Genomic DNA, 14,606 nt, shown 5'->3' with positions numbered 1-14,606 from the left:
TAATGACGTTACACCGTATAAGGCAGGATGGCTAAAGTGGAGGGCTGCTACTGGAGTTTTGTGTGACAAGAAAGTGCCTCTAAAACTTAAGGGAAAATTTTATAGAATTACAATAAGACTAGCGCTGCTATATGAATCAGAGTGGGCAATCAAGAAGGATCACGTAAGGAAGATGGAACCGCAGAAATGAGAATGCTTCGATGGACATATGGTAAGACTCTGTGGGACATGACACCAAACACTGCAATTAGGATGTCCTTGGGGTGGTGCTTGTATCCGAAAAATTGAGAGAGGGAAGACTAAGGTGGTTTGGCCATGTCCTTAGGCGACAACCATCAGATGCGGTCAGGAGGGTAAGTCGATTACAGTCGACGGTACCAGAAGGAGAGGACGACCAAGGAGGAAGTGGGTAGACTAGTTGAGATCTGATTTGAATGATTTAGCCCTTATCGAGGACATGACCTCTGACAGGAAAGTGGAGACTTAAGACCAGAGTAGCCGAGTAGTTTGGATCACAGCTGTAATACCCCAAAAATTTAGATAATGACCAAAATGAAAACTTTGGAAGTTTGATGGCCAAAGTATAAAACTTGGAAAATGAGGAATTAAGGGATAAATTTCCTAAAAAAGAATTTTATTCCATGAATGGACTCTTGAGAGTGGAGTTTTATAGAAATCATATTTTTTGGATTTGGAATTTTAGTAAAGAAAAACTATAAAGGGTTAAAGCCGATAAGGAATCGATAATTCGGATCGAGTTGGGATTTTACAAAAATTTGAAGGATGTTATAAAATAATTGGAAATATTATTTTAATATTTTGGATCAGATAAATTTGGTCTGGAAATATGCAATTTTTCAGATTTAATCGAAACAATGGAATTTAGTGACTGAAATGCAAGTTTTGAAATTTCATGGGAAAATTTGGAAATTTAAATCAAAATATTTCATCTTTGACTTTGAATTATGATAAGGATGAGTTGTCATAGTTTTATGGTAAATAGGAAGATTCATTAAGGGTGATTTGGTTATATCACAATTAAATGAATATAATATTCATTTATAGTGGAATATAGAGTAAAATAAGATGAATGCACCCAAACTTGCTATCTTCTTCTCCAAATCAGTCGTGGGTCTCTCAAGGTAAGGAAAAGATTCAAATCAAATTTCAAGTAATTTACTTAGGATTTGGAGTAGGTATAAATAGAAAATTGTTATATGCGAAAAACTCTATCTTTTGGTACCAATATTGCATGGTAATCTTGCTTGATTCAAATATCCCCAAATCTGGAAATTTGGGTTATACAATGGTTTTTGAAATTAATGATGATTATTGATGATTTTGAGGGGTTTGTGTTCATATAAGGGATCATGAAATTAATGATGGATTTTGATGTTTGTGAGGTAGATGATTCATATTCTAGCATGAAAGATGATTAGAACATGTTTAATCTTTCTAGAACTTGTTCTTTAAATTTTGGCCATGAATGGTTTGAGTGAGAAAAATTATGAAAAAATTATATATGGGTTGGAAATGATGAAGGAAGTTCTACAAGCCTTAGAAAAATTGGGGATCATTTTGTAAGTTTTGAAAAGTTGGGGATAAATTCGTAAATTTTGGAAATTGATGAAGAGCCTAGGATGAAGTTAAAAGAAACAGTTAGATTCTGAATTGGCTGTAGGTTCGAAAATTCACCAGAACATATATAAAAATAATTTGGAGGTTATTTTTTTTCTATTGTGTTCATATATGAATCTAGTTTTGTTTAAAACAAACGGAGATCAATTTCAAGTTGTATACAAATAGATATGAATTATTAACCGAGGAAATGTCAGAAAAATCGGACAACAGAATTCTGTATAAAACAGATTTTGTTGATCAACTTTGAAAATTCACCATAAATTGTAAAGAATGAATTAGAAAGAGTTATTTACATGGATAGATTCGATTCGAGTCTAGTTTTCAATGGAAGAAACGGAATTAAATTCCAGTATGTACTCAATACAAATACTGATTCTTTAAAGGTACTACAAGTTGTCTGAATTCTGGAAAATTGATGGGTGGTTGTGTAAGTGTTATATAATTGATGTACTATACTGGAAATTGTTGTTAGGGAATTGAAATGAGTGTTAATTGTGATATCATTATGAATTTGTGATTTATACAGATTATGATTGATTGTGATTGAAGCAAATCAAGGGTTTATTGTGGAACAATAGTGAGGCTATATTTTGGCAAAATATAAAGTGTCAAGGTGAGTGCAATACATGCATGAAATTCTACATGGATGTTTTATACATCATCAGGAAGACTTGCGATAAGTCGACCTTATTATATCAGCATGATATATGTATTTTTATAACTTCGACATGACATTGAAATGTCATAGTATGAAATTAAAATGCATTGATCATGAAAAATGTGATGTTTTACCATGAATGTTTCGGGTATGAACTGCCCAATGTAATATTGATAATATACTTTGCCATGATGGATTGAATAAAATAGACTATATGCCCAAGTAAATCATTGAGGGACAGGGTATAGTTGGCATGCCATAGAGTATAGCAGCTGCAGGTTTATAATAGCACTATAGTGTGTAAGGACACTAAGTGCAGGTTTATTGTCTGGATTAGCACTATAGCGTAAGCTTAGTGTAGGTGGTGGGCACGACCTTATGTGTATTGTCCGGATTAGCATTATGACGTAAGCTTAGTGCAGGTTTAGCACTACGGTGCAGGTATTTTACTCGAATACCCAGGGTCCTCAAGGTTTAATATGGGCTATGGGCTATGGATTATGGTTTATTGGTTAATAAATGGTAACCAGGTAAAATAAGCTTACGAGCTTATGGAATAATGGCAAGTATATTGGTAAAATAAGCTTACGAGCTTATGGAATTTAAATGGTAAGTATTTTGATAAAATAAGCTTACGAGCTTATGGGATAATGGTAAGAGGTTTTATATTTTTTATCATGGTAAATATTGGTTATGCACATAAAATGATTTTATGGCATTTGGATTTTGGACATTGAAAATCATGCATGAATTGTATTGCACTGTTAAATGTTTTAATTGCCTCACTAAGTATATACTTAGCGTGTGATGATTTTCACGTGTAGGTAAAAAGCCAGTAATGGAATAAAGAGTTTACAACGTCATCAAAGATCGAGAAGTATATTTCTATATCAGTAAGACATCCTAAGATGTAATGTAGATTAAATTAGTGGCATGTAATTATTATGTTTTATTTGTTTTGTTGAATTAAGTTGGAACAAAAAATGGAATTTTATGAACTTATGTGTATTTTCGAAAGTCTGTAGCATGAACAGTAACCACGGTTTTAAGCAAAATTTTCAGAATGTTAAAGGGTATCGATTCCCCTGCTACAGGTATCGATGCCCCTACTGTTCACGATACACTGTTCACGGTACTATTCACTATTCATAAAAAATCTTTTGGATTAAATTTGTTATAATTAAATATTATGATATGATATTTTTATAATATCATTACTATTTTAAGAAAATAAATTTTAAATCGCTTTTGAATCGTAAAATGGTTTTAGACATTCGGATAACATCTATAATCTGTATAGGTATAATTATACGGGTTATGGGTGTTACATTTATTGGCATCAGAGCTACATGTTTAGCCGATTCTAGGACTAAACCGAGGTTGTTTGAGTTAAAAAAAATGTATACATGCCACTAGGATGTCAAAAGTTACTGATAGTTGTAATATACTGTGATGATGATTATTAGGAGTAAAGTTACTCTTTAATATGTATGATGAATCTGACTATGATCAGATGTTGGAAATTAAAGAAAAAGGTAAGAAAGTCAAAATTGTTTAAAAGAAGGTCAAGATTGAAATTGACAAAAGGGACTAATATGATTTATGTAAAACACCTTAGAAGGGTGGAATTTGTAAGGGATTTTTCTCCAGATTGTGGAAGAAATGCCCAGTTTTTAATGAAGATTCTGAATGGAAGAATCAATTAAAAAAAGTTTGAATGACTTATAAGAAAAGTTGAATCGAATGAGGATTTAGAAGAGATTTTTGAATCTAGTGATGATTCTGAGGTTTCTCCAGGTAAGCTTAAATAGTGAGAAATATTTAGCATTGAATTGTTTAAATCATTGTTGAATTGAGTAAGAGGAAATAAGTAAGCGGTAAATATGATTTCCGTTAAAAGGTTACAGAAAGCTGAGTTATTAGTGAATCAAATGATTATGAGTTAGATTGGGAATAGATATCAAGTCCATTAAAACTGGATAGAGTTACCTTGTAAAGGTAAATATGGAATAATGGATAAATGGATTGTCTAACCCTTCCATGCTACAATGAATTATTGTATAGATCGAGATTGATTCTCAAGAACTTGAAAAGTGTCAGGTTCGTAGTGAGATGAAAAATAGTAAATTTGTTTAATAGTGTGATTTTAGCATTAACTAATATGAAGTTATTGCTACAAATTTATCAAGTTTTCTTATTGAACGATGTGAACATTGAAACTTTCATTTGAGATATAAAATGTTTCAACTGTTCGGAAATATTATTTGGATCTGGAAAAGTTTTATAGATTTCCTTAAGAATGAAATAAGGAATTCTAAAGTAGATATTCAATTCTATTTGACATTAAGTGATTATTGTGGAAGACCATAGGTCATGGTCACGGTCATGATACAAGTGTTACACGGACAAATAATAAATGTCTGATAAAGATTCAAGAGCTTATGTTAATGGTGAATCTTATGGGATTATCATTAACGAGTTTTAGATCATTTTGATCAGAAGTTGATTGTCTCTGCATTAAGGTCGGGTTAATAGTCGCAAGAAGCAATTAATTTTTAAAATGCGGAGAAAAAAAGAATATTTAATGATTGATGAAAAAGGTAAAATCATGAATAAGGATATTAGAAATGGTTGCGATTAAGGGTTGCGATTAAAGGATGAATAGCTTTTGTAGCTAAGGTGATAGATACTCAAGTATCTGAAGTAAGATCATATGATATTTCCATAACTTGGGAATTTTCATATGTATTTTTAGATTTAATATATTGATTACCTCTAGATTGAGAGGTGGAATTCAATATTGATGGTTATCAAGGCATGAATCATGTATCTATGGATTCATATTGAATGGTTGCAATTGAGTTAAGATAATAAAGAACCAATTGCAAGAACCGTTAGATTGAGGATGCATTAGACTGAATGTTTCACCTTGGAGTGAACTGGTGTTGTTTAAAAAAAATGGATCTATGCGATTATGCATAGAATATCGATAGTTAAACAAAGTAACTATCAAGAACAAATATCCTATTTTGAGGATTGCTGACTTGCTGATCAGCTTTAAAGGAGCAATAATGTTTTCTAAAATCAGTCTGCGAATGGGATATCATCAGTTAAATATTAAAGAGGATGATGCTACAAATATAGGTTACAGAAAACGGTATAGACACTACGAGTTTGTAGTAATGCCGTTTGGTTTGATAAATGCTTTAGCATCATTCATGGATTTTGATGAATTGAGTATTTCAACGTTATTTAAATTAGTTTGAGGTGGTCTGTATTGATGACATTCGAGTATACTCAAATACAAAGATAGAGCATGATGTTCATATTCGTATTGTGCTCGAGGTAACTAAGGGTAAAAAGTTATATGCCAAAATGTCAAAGTGTGAGTTTTGGCTATTAGAAGTTACTTTTCTTGGTTATGTTATCTCGACGGAAGGTAAAAAAAATCAAGCAATATTGGAGTGCAAACCTCCAAAGAATGTTCAGAGGTATGAAGTTTTTGGGACTTGTTGGTTATTATCGAAGGTTTGTGAAAAACTTTTCGATGGTTGCTTATCCTTTGGCCAAGCTCTTGAGAAAGGATGTTTCATTTGCTTGGACCGAGAAATGTCAAGAGAGTTTTAAAACTCTAAAGAAGATTTTTAACAGAAGCACCAATGTTGATATAAGCAGAATCGGACAAATAGTATGGGGTGTATAGTGATACATCTCATAATGGTTTGGATTGTGTACTTATGCTAGAAGGTAAGGTGATAGCCTATGCTTCTCGATAATTAAAGACGCATGAGAGGAATTATTATAGTCATGATCTTAAGTTAGCATTGGTTGTTTTTGCTCTAAAGATTTGGCGTCATTATTTGTATGATGAGAGATGCCACAACTACACGGATCATAAGAGTTTGAAATAGCTGTTGACTCAAAAAGAGCTTAATTTGAGACACAGAGATGAATAGAATTTTTAAAGGATTATGATTTGATCATTAATTATCATTCGGGTAAAGCAAATGTTGTGGAAGATGCACTTAGTCGGGAAACTTTTGCAGTTTTGCGAGCTATGGATGTGCGACTATTGTTAAAAGAAAATGGTGCATTATTGGCTGAATTAAATAAAGCCAATGCTTATGAATCGGATAATAGAGCTACAAAGGAAAGATGACATATGCTTGGAAAAGATTTCACTAGTGGAAAAAGGTGAGACTAAAGACTTTGAAGTCAACTCAGATAGATGTTTGTATTATCGATGAAGAATCGATATTCCATATAATGATGAATTGAAGAAAGATATTTTCTCTCAGACACATTATAGTCTACTGACTATGTATACAAGTGGGAATAAAATGTATCAGGATGTAAAGAGTCATTTTGGTGGCCAGGTATAAAAAAACATTACGGAGTTTGTTGCTACATGTTTGACATGTCAACAAGTAAAAGCTGAGCATAAAGTGCTTTTGTAATTGTTACAACTGATTTCTATTCTAGAGTAGAAGTGGTACAAAAGCCACTATGAATTTTGTTAATGGATTACCTTTGATATCAACTAAAAAAAGATTTCATTTGGGTGATAGTGGCCAGTCAATTAAATCGGCACATTTCATCTCGATGCGAATGAACTATGCATTAGATAAATATACAGAGTTGTATATCAAGGAAATAGTTCGATTACATGGAATGTTAGTATCCATTATATCGGACATATATCCAAAGTTACTTAAAGATTTTGGAAATATTTGCATAAAGTTTTGGGTATTTGATTAAATTTCAGTATGATCTTTCATCCATAGACGGATGGTAAGTCAGAAAATACTATTCATATATTAGAAGATATGTTATGTGCATGTATGATTGATTCCAAGGAATCATGGGAAAAGAAAGTATTTGATTTTAGTAGGATTTTTCTACCATGACAGTTATCAATTGAGTTATAAGATGGCTCAGTATGAAGTTTTATAAGGGAGAAAATGTCGAACACCATTGAATGGGTTCGAATTAAAAGAACGAAATCTTGTTGGACCAGATTTATTGAAAGATGTTGAGGATAAAGTAAAGATAATTCAAGATAATATCAATATGATATTTGATCGGCAAAAGTCTTATGTAGACTTGAAGTGAAAAGAGATTGGAATATTTTTATTGGTGATAAAGTTTTCTTAAAGTATCGCATTGGAAAAAAAAAATTGCGTTCTAAACGCAAGGGAAATATAAGTCTAAGATTTATTGGATCTTATGAGATATTTACAAAGAGATTGAACTGATGGTTTATCAGTTAGCATTAATTTCAAAGGTAATTGAGATTTGATGTAACATCCGCAATACCGGGTTAGTGACCAAATTGTAAAGTTTCAGAATTTGGTGACTAAAGTAGAAGAATGAAAGAATTCAATGATTATTTGAATATATATTGAAGGTTATTTGGTAATTATGGAAGAATTGAAAGGGTATTATGGTCTTTTTATGTAAAAGATAATTATCTCTTATTTAAAGAGATAAGCTGATGGGTAAGGAAGTATCTGGAAAGCTACATTCTCCTTCCTTCTTCTTCCCGTGGGTTACTTCATAAAGGTAAGTTTAATTTTAGTTGGTTAATTCTTTCGTTTTAAAGCTTGTTTTGACTCTTGGGATATTAAGAAAGATTAAGGAAAGCTTTAGGGGGCTTAAACCTCAAAGATTAACAAGTTATGAGAAATTAAGAAAAATGAGTTTTTAAGTGAATTTTTGATATGGAAGGAGTTAATAGATTGTGAAGTTGAATTTGACTTGTCAAGGATTAAATTAAGAGGTAGGAAGTGTTAGAATTGGAATTAGAACACATTGGAATTTTGGTATGATTTTTGAATCTTATATGGAAGATAGAATTTTGAGTTTAAAGAAGGGATTATGGAGTAGAAATGAGTTTAAGTATGTGTGAAAGTTAGGAATATTAAAGGGAAGGAAGTATGATGTGTTGAGCTGAAAATGAAGGATTTTCGGGCTGAAATATGATTTCTGGGCAAGGGGAATCGGTACCCATTCAAGGGGAACCGATACCCCTTCAAGCGAATATGAATTTCCAGTATGTCGTAGGGAACCGATACCCCATGGGGGGGAACCGATTCCCCCTAAAGGAAATTGGGATTATGGGTTTAATAAGTTCGTGTTAGTTGCTAGTATCCAATTAGAAGGTGTAGGTATCTAATGATTGTCACGAAATGTACATTTATGTAGATTCTACGCATAAAGAAATTCCGGAACGTTTGGCAAGTAAGATCGATCAAGGGAAAGATAAGAGATTGGAATTGGCTAATGAGGCCAGGTGAGTGCATATTAGTTAGTTGATGGTGCTAAATGGAAACAAGACTTGCGACAAGTCTATTTCCTATGTTAGAATGCATGAATATATGATTATACGTTTATGAATGACATGAATTGTATGTAGGCATGAATATATGGGTTGACATGCTTTTGAATGTAATGTTATGAGAAGTATGTGCTATATAAGGTATATATATATATATACAAATGTGAAACTGAACTATGTGACTGCATGAGAAAGATATAAGCCATATGACATGATATAGGTGAACATAAGAAAGCAAAGTATGAGATAAACTATGTGATCATAGCAAAATATAATTATTTTTACATGATAAGTGAAATAAAATGGATAATATTGATCTATAGGAGGAAGTGAAAATAGTACACCAACTAGGGGATTTGAACATAAATGATAAGATGAACGTATAAGATAAGCTAGATGGGAAAGATTCATAGGTTCAAATAAAACTATAACACATGGGTTGAATGATGGAAATTTGTGAAGTTATAGGAGAAGATTATAAGAGCAATATGAAATTGAATTAAGTAACAGATTAGATTATATATAGAAATAATAGAAGTGAAATATTTATAAGTCTGCCCTAGATGAATACGAAATATAAGAGTGCTATATGATTTATATTAGGATAATCTTGAGGATATATATATATATATAGATAGATATGAAATGAAATGAGATATATGAATAAAGGTGATTGGGTGAGAAATGATAGAAATTATATGAAAACATGACATATGTGACATGTGAATATATATAGATGTTTAAGAGAAGGCATACGATTAAGATATAAGCAATGTGACAATAAATATATGTGCTTTAAGTGATATGACTTATAAGTATTTCTATTATAATGTTACATGATATGTTATGTATGTTAAAGGAATTTGTTCTGGTATAAGAATTGATAGGAATATTATATATGTGAAAACAAGTATATGTTACGAGACAAAACTTATGACTATAAGCTACGGGAAAGTGTTCTAGGTGTTTCGATATATTATATGAAGTATATGATCTTATGTGAACAAGATATGATAAGTATGTTTATATGAATAAATGTGATTGGGTGAGAAATGATAGAAATTATATGAAAACATGACATATGTGACATGTGAATTATATGGAAATGATCTACGGGTAAATGAACTACGTGACTATGTGATCATATGAAAAGAAACTATGTGATACGTGATATGTGAAAGGGAATTACAAGTGTATGTATATTTGAAATGAAATAAATGATAACGCCCATGTTATGTGTCATGAGAGCTAGGGGTATAGTTGGCATGCCAAGAGTCGAGGGTTTATTCGGTTCTTTAGGACATATGTATATCCTTTGGAACCTGTGTGAAGTCTTGAAAGACACATACTTGATCCATAGTATATGTATATGATTCTTAAGGAATTCTACGTGGTCCTTAGGGACATCATTCTACGGGCACTACGGTGCAATTCTACGGGCACTACGGTGCAATTCTACGGGGCACTTCGGTGCATTTATACGAGCTGTGGTGACAACATAGTGCACAACCTCTATAGACTCACATATCGATAGTTCTCACATATGTACATGGGCTAATCCAGAGATATGAACAAATATAAGTTAGTGGGTATGATAAATGCTATAGAAATGATATGATGTTGTATGTGTATAGAGTTTGATTGAAATAGTATGTGATTATATGATAAACTGTTAATGATTGATTATGTGTATGTATGTATTTACTACAATTAATCTGATATGAATTTATACGATATGAAAAAGACATGAAATTGCTATAACATGATAGAACAGAACATGCATGTATCAATATATGTTTTAGAGTGCATTATAAGTGGTTATGCCTCACTAAGTCTTCGACTTAGCGTGTGATTGTTTCACACGTAGGTTTCGAGAAGATTAAGGAGTGTTGCGGAGCAAGACAGGTCAGTTTTCCTTACCAAAAGATCAGATCAGAAATATTTGACAAAGTATGTTTTTGGTTATGTATAAAGTGTTGGCATGTAATAAGTCATTAAGTACGAGCACTCTGATAAAGTCTGTATTTTGTTTTTAAATAAAGTTTTAAATTTCCCGGGATTTTTCTTGAGAGTCAAGGTTTTAAAAGTCAATGTGACACTTCGGACTCGTATCCGGGTCGGATACGGGTTGGGGGTGTTACATTTAATGGTATCAGAGCTATGGTTTAGCCGATTCTCGGAATAAACCGAAGTCCAAAAGGTAATAAAAGGTGTACATGCCAACATAGATTGAAAAAATTTCTGATCTGATAGTGTAAGGAATACGTTGTCTTGTTAATAAGATAAGAATAGTTTAATACAGTAGAAATCCGATCGTGATAATTTCGAAGTAAGTGAAAGGTGATATTCCTGATGGTGATAGCTATTCACTTGCCCTGGCCAGGCAGGATGAAGAGCGGACACCTCAGGAAAAAGCCTAGTAAGATCAAAAGTTGATTTCAGAAAGCTGAAATCATATCTGAATGATGATAGAAAATTTTCATCGGTTGGAATCGGAAAAGTGATGTAGAGTAGTTTTGCTATTATGTGAATAAGATAGAATATGGTGAACGGGTGTCACCATAAGAATATTAAAAAGATCTAATGACGTGATGATTACGTATAGAAGAACTCAAGGATAAGTGCATCAGTGACAAGCGTATAAGATGTATATGTCAGAGCTTATGAGTTTGGAACGAAGTGATAATATTGCGCATAAACAAGAGTATGTTTATGATAAGGGTTTGCGGTTAAGATGGAAAGAGTTAGCCTTGGCCAACTAGAGTATGTGATAAAAATGTACTGGAATTATAAGATTATAAGATATTGTCTGGATATGATAACCAGATCTGCAATGGATCTGGATACAGTTGCATATTTGGATCATAATAATGAGGTATAGTAAAGGAAAAAGGAAGTAAGAATTTGTATATTTAAGTAAAGCTGAGGATTGATAAGAAGAGTTTGAGAATGTGTATATTGATGATCAAAATTATAGGACACAGGAAGTCAGAATGTTGAGTTTGAATAAAAGAAATTTCGGGATATAAGAGAATAGAGGTGGAATTGATAAGTTGAGTAAGTGAATTTTTTTTTTATAATTTCGATTTGACAGGATGTATGTGTTTGGTGGATTAGGGTTTGTACCCTAGATTGAACATATATTATTGACTAGCTGTTAGAGTAAAAGTGATAGAATAATAAGATTGAAGGAAAAAGGTAAAGTTGAGTTAATTGAGTATGATGTGAATTTGAATATGATTGTATATTCTGAGCAGATAACTATGATGTAGAAACTGAGATAAGTATTTGCATGGAACCTTCAGAAAGAAAAATACAAGTATAAGAATGATAAAGAATGAAGTTATGTATAAGAAATGGGTTATCAGAGTAATGAGGATGCAATGAAGATTGGTACATGAAGATGAGTATAAGTGATAAGATAAAAGTATGTGAATATGAAAGGAAATATATGATTTATGTATAGGGAGGAAGGAATAAAGAAAGGAAAAGGATTGATTTAAAAGAATCAGATACAATAAATATGGAAGTGCAGAGGACAATTTTGATATAGAAATAAGACAAGTGTGCAAGGTGATGTGAAAAAATATTATTTGACTCTTTAAAGTATATGTTTAATCACCTTGAAGAAAATTTAAAGTGGTGTTTGGTCAAATGATGACGAAATACAAGTTTGGTATGGTGATAAGGTAATTAAAGATTGATAAAGAATTTGATTGATTAAGGATTTTGAGTGATAAGAACTGATGCTATTGATTATATGATAAGTAACATGATAAGGATGTATAAAGGAAAAAGGTAGTTGAAGAACTAAGAGAAAGAAAGATTAAGTAAAGGAAGCAACATAAGAACATTAGAAGATATGTTCTTACTAAGTTGTTCAGTGAAAAATTCGAGGACGAATTTTTTTTAAAAGGAGGGGAGATTTGTAACATCCGCAATACCGGGTTAGTGACCAAATTGTAAAGTTTCAGAATTTGGTGACTAAAGTAGAAGAATGAAAGAATTCAATGATTATTTGAATATATATTGAAGGTTATTTGGTAATTATGGAAGAATTGAAAGGGTATTATGGTCTTTTTATGTAAAAGATAATTATCTCTTATTTAAAGAGATAAGCTGATGGGTAAGGAAGTATCTGGAAAGCTACATTCTCCTTCCTTCTTCTTCCCGTGGGTTACTTCATAAAGGTAAGTTTAATTTTAGTTGGTTAATTCTTTCGTTTTAAAGCTTGTTTTGACTCTTGGGATATTAAGAAAGATTAAGGAAAGCTTTAGGGGGGCTTAAACCTCAAAGATTAACAAGTTATGAGAAATTAAGAAAAATGAGTTTTTAAGTGAATTTTTGATATGGAAGGAGTTAATAGATTGTGAAGTTGAATTTGACTTGTCAAGGATTAAATTAAGAGGTAGGAAGTGTTAGAATTGGAATTAGAACACATTGGAATTTTGGTATGATTTTTGAATCTTATATGGAAGATAGAATTTTGAGTTTAAAGAAGGGATTATGGAGTAGAAATGAGTTTAAGTATGTGTATGAAAGTTAGGAATATTAAAGGGAAGGAAGTATGATGTGTTGAGCTGAAAATGAAGGATTTTCGGGCTGAAATATGATTTTTGGGCAAGGGGGAATCGGTACCCATTCAAGGGGAACCGATACCCCTTCAAGCGAATATGAATTTCCAGTATGTCGTAGGGGAACCGATACCCCCATGGGGGGGGGAACCGATTCCCCCTAAAGGAAAATTGGGATTATGGGTTTAATAAGTTCGTGTTAGTTGCTAGTATCCAATTAGAAGGTGTAGGTATCTAATGATTGTCACGAAATGTACATTTATGTAGATTCTACGCATAAAGAAATTCCGGAACGTTTGGCAAGTAAGATCGATCAAGGGAAAGATAAGAGATTGGAATTGGCTAATGAGGCCAGGTGAGTGCATATTAGTTAGTTGATGGTGCTAAATGGAAACAAGACTTGCGACAAGTCTATTTCCTATGTTAGAATGCATGAATATATTATACGTTTATGAATGACATGAATTGTATGTAGGCATGAATATATGGGTTGACATGCTTTTGAATGTAATGTTATGAGAAGTATGTGCTATATAAGGTATATATATATATATACAAATGTGAAACTGAACTATGTGACTGCATGAGAAAGATATAAGCCATATGACATGATATAGGTGAACATAAGAAAGCAAAGTATGAGATATAAACTATGTGATCATAGCAAATATAATATATTTTTACATGATAAGTGAAAAAAATGGATAATATTGATCTATAGGAGGAAGTGAAAATAGTACACCAACTAGGGGATTTGAACATAAATGATAAGATGAACGTATAAGATAAGCTAGATGGGAAAGATTCATAGGTTCAAATAAAACTATAACACATGGGTTGAATGATGGAAATTTGTGAAGTTATAGGAGAAGATTATAAGAGCAATATGAAATTGAATTAAGTAACAGATTAGATTATATATAGAAATAATAGAAGTGAAATATGTTATAAGTCTGCCCTAGATGAATACGAAATATAGAGTGCTATATGATTTATATTAGGATAATCTTGAGGATATATATATATATAGATAGATATGAAATGAAATGAAATGAGATATATGAATAAAGGTGATTGGGTGAGAAATGATAGAAATTATATGAAAACATGACATATGTGACATGTGAATATATATAGATGTTTAAGAGAAGGCATACGATTAAGATATAAGCAACGTGACAATAAATATATGTGCTTTAAGTGATATGACTTATAAGTATTTCTATTATAATGTTACATGATATGTTATGTATGTTAAAGGAATTATGTTATGGTATAAGAATTGATAGGAAATATATATATATGTGAAAACAAGTATATGTTACGAGACAAAACTTATGACTATAAGCTACGGGAAAGTGTTCTAGGTGTTTCGATATATTATATGAAGTATATG

The sequence above is a fragment of the Hibiscus syriacus genome, unplaced genomic scaffold, assembly GCF_006381635.1.
Source record: "Hibiscus syriacus cultivar Baekdansim isolate YM2019G1 unplaced genomic scaffold, ASM638163v2 tig00111671_pilon, whole genome shotgun sequence".
NCBI lineage: Eukaryota > Viridiplantae > Streptophyta > Magnoliopsida > Malvales > Malvaceae > Hibiscus > Hibiscus syriacus.
The sequence above is the reverse complement of the archived record's forward strand: the minus strand, read 5'-3'. Positions refer to the sequence as shown.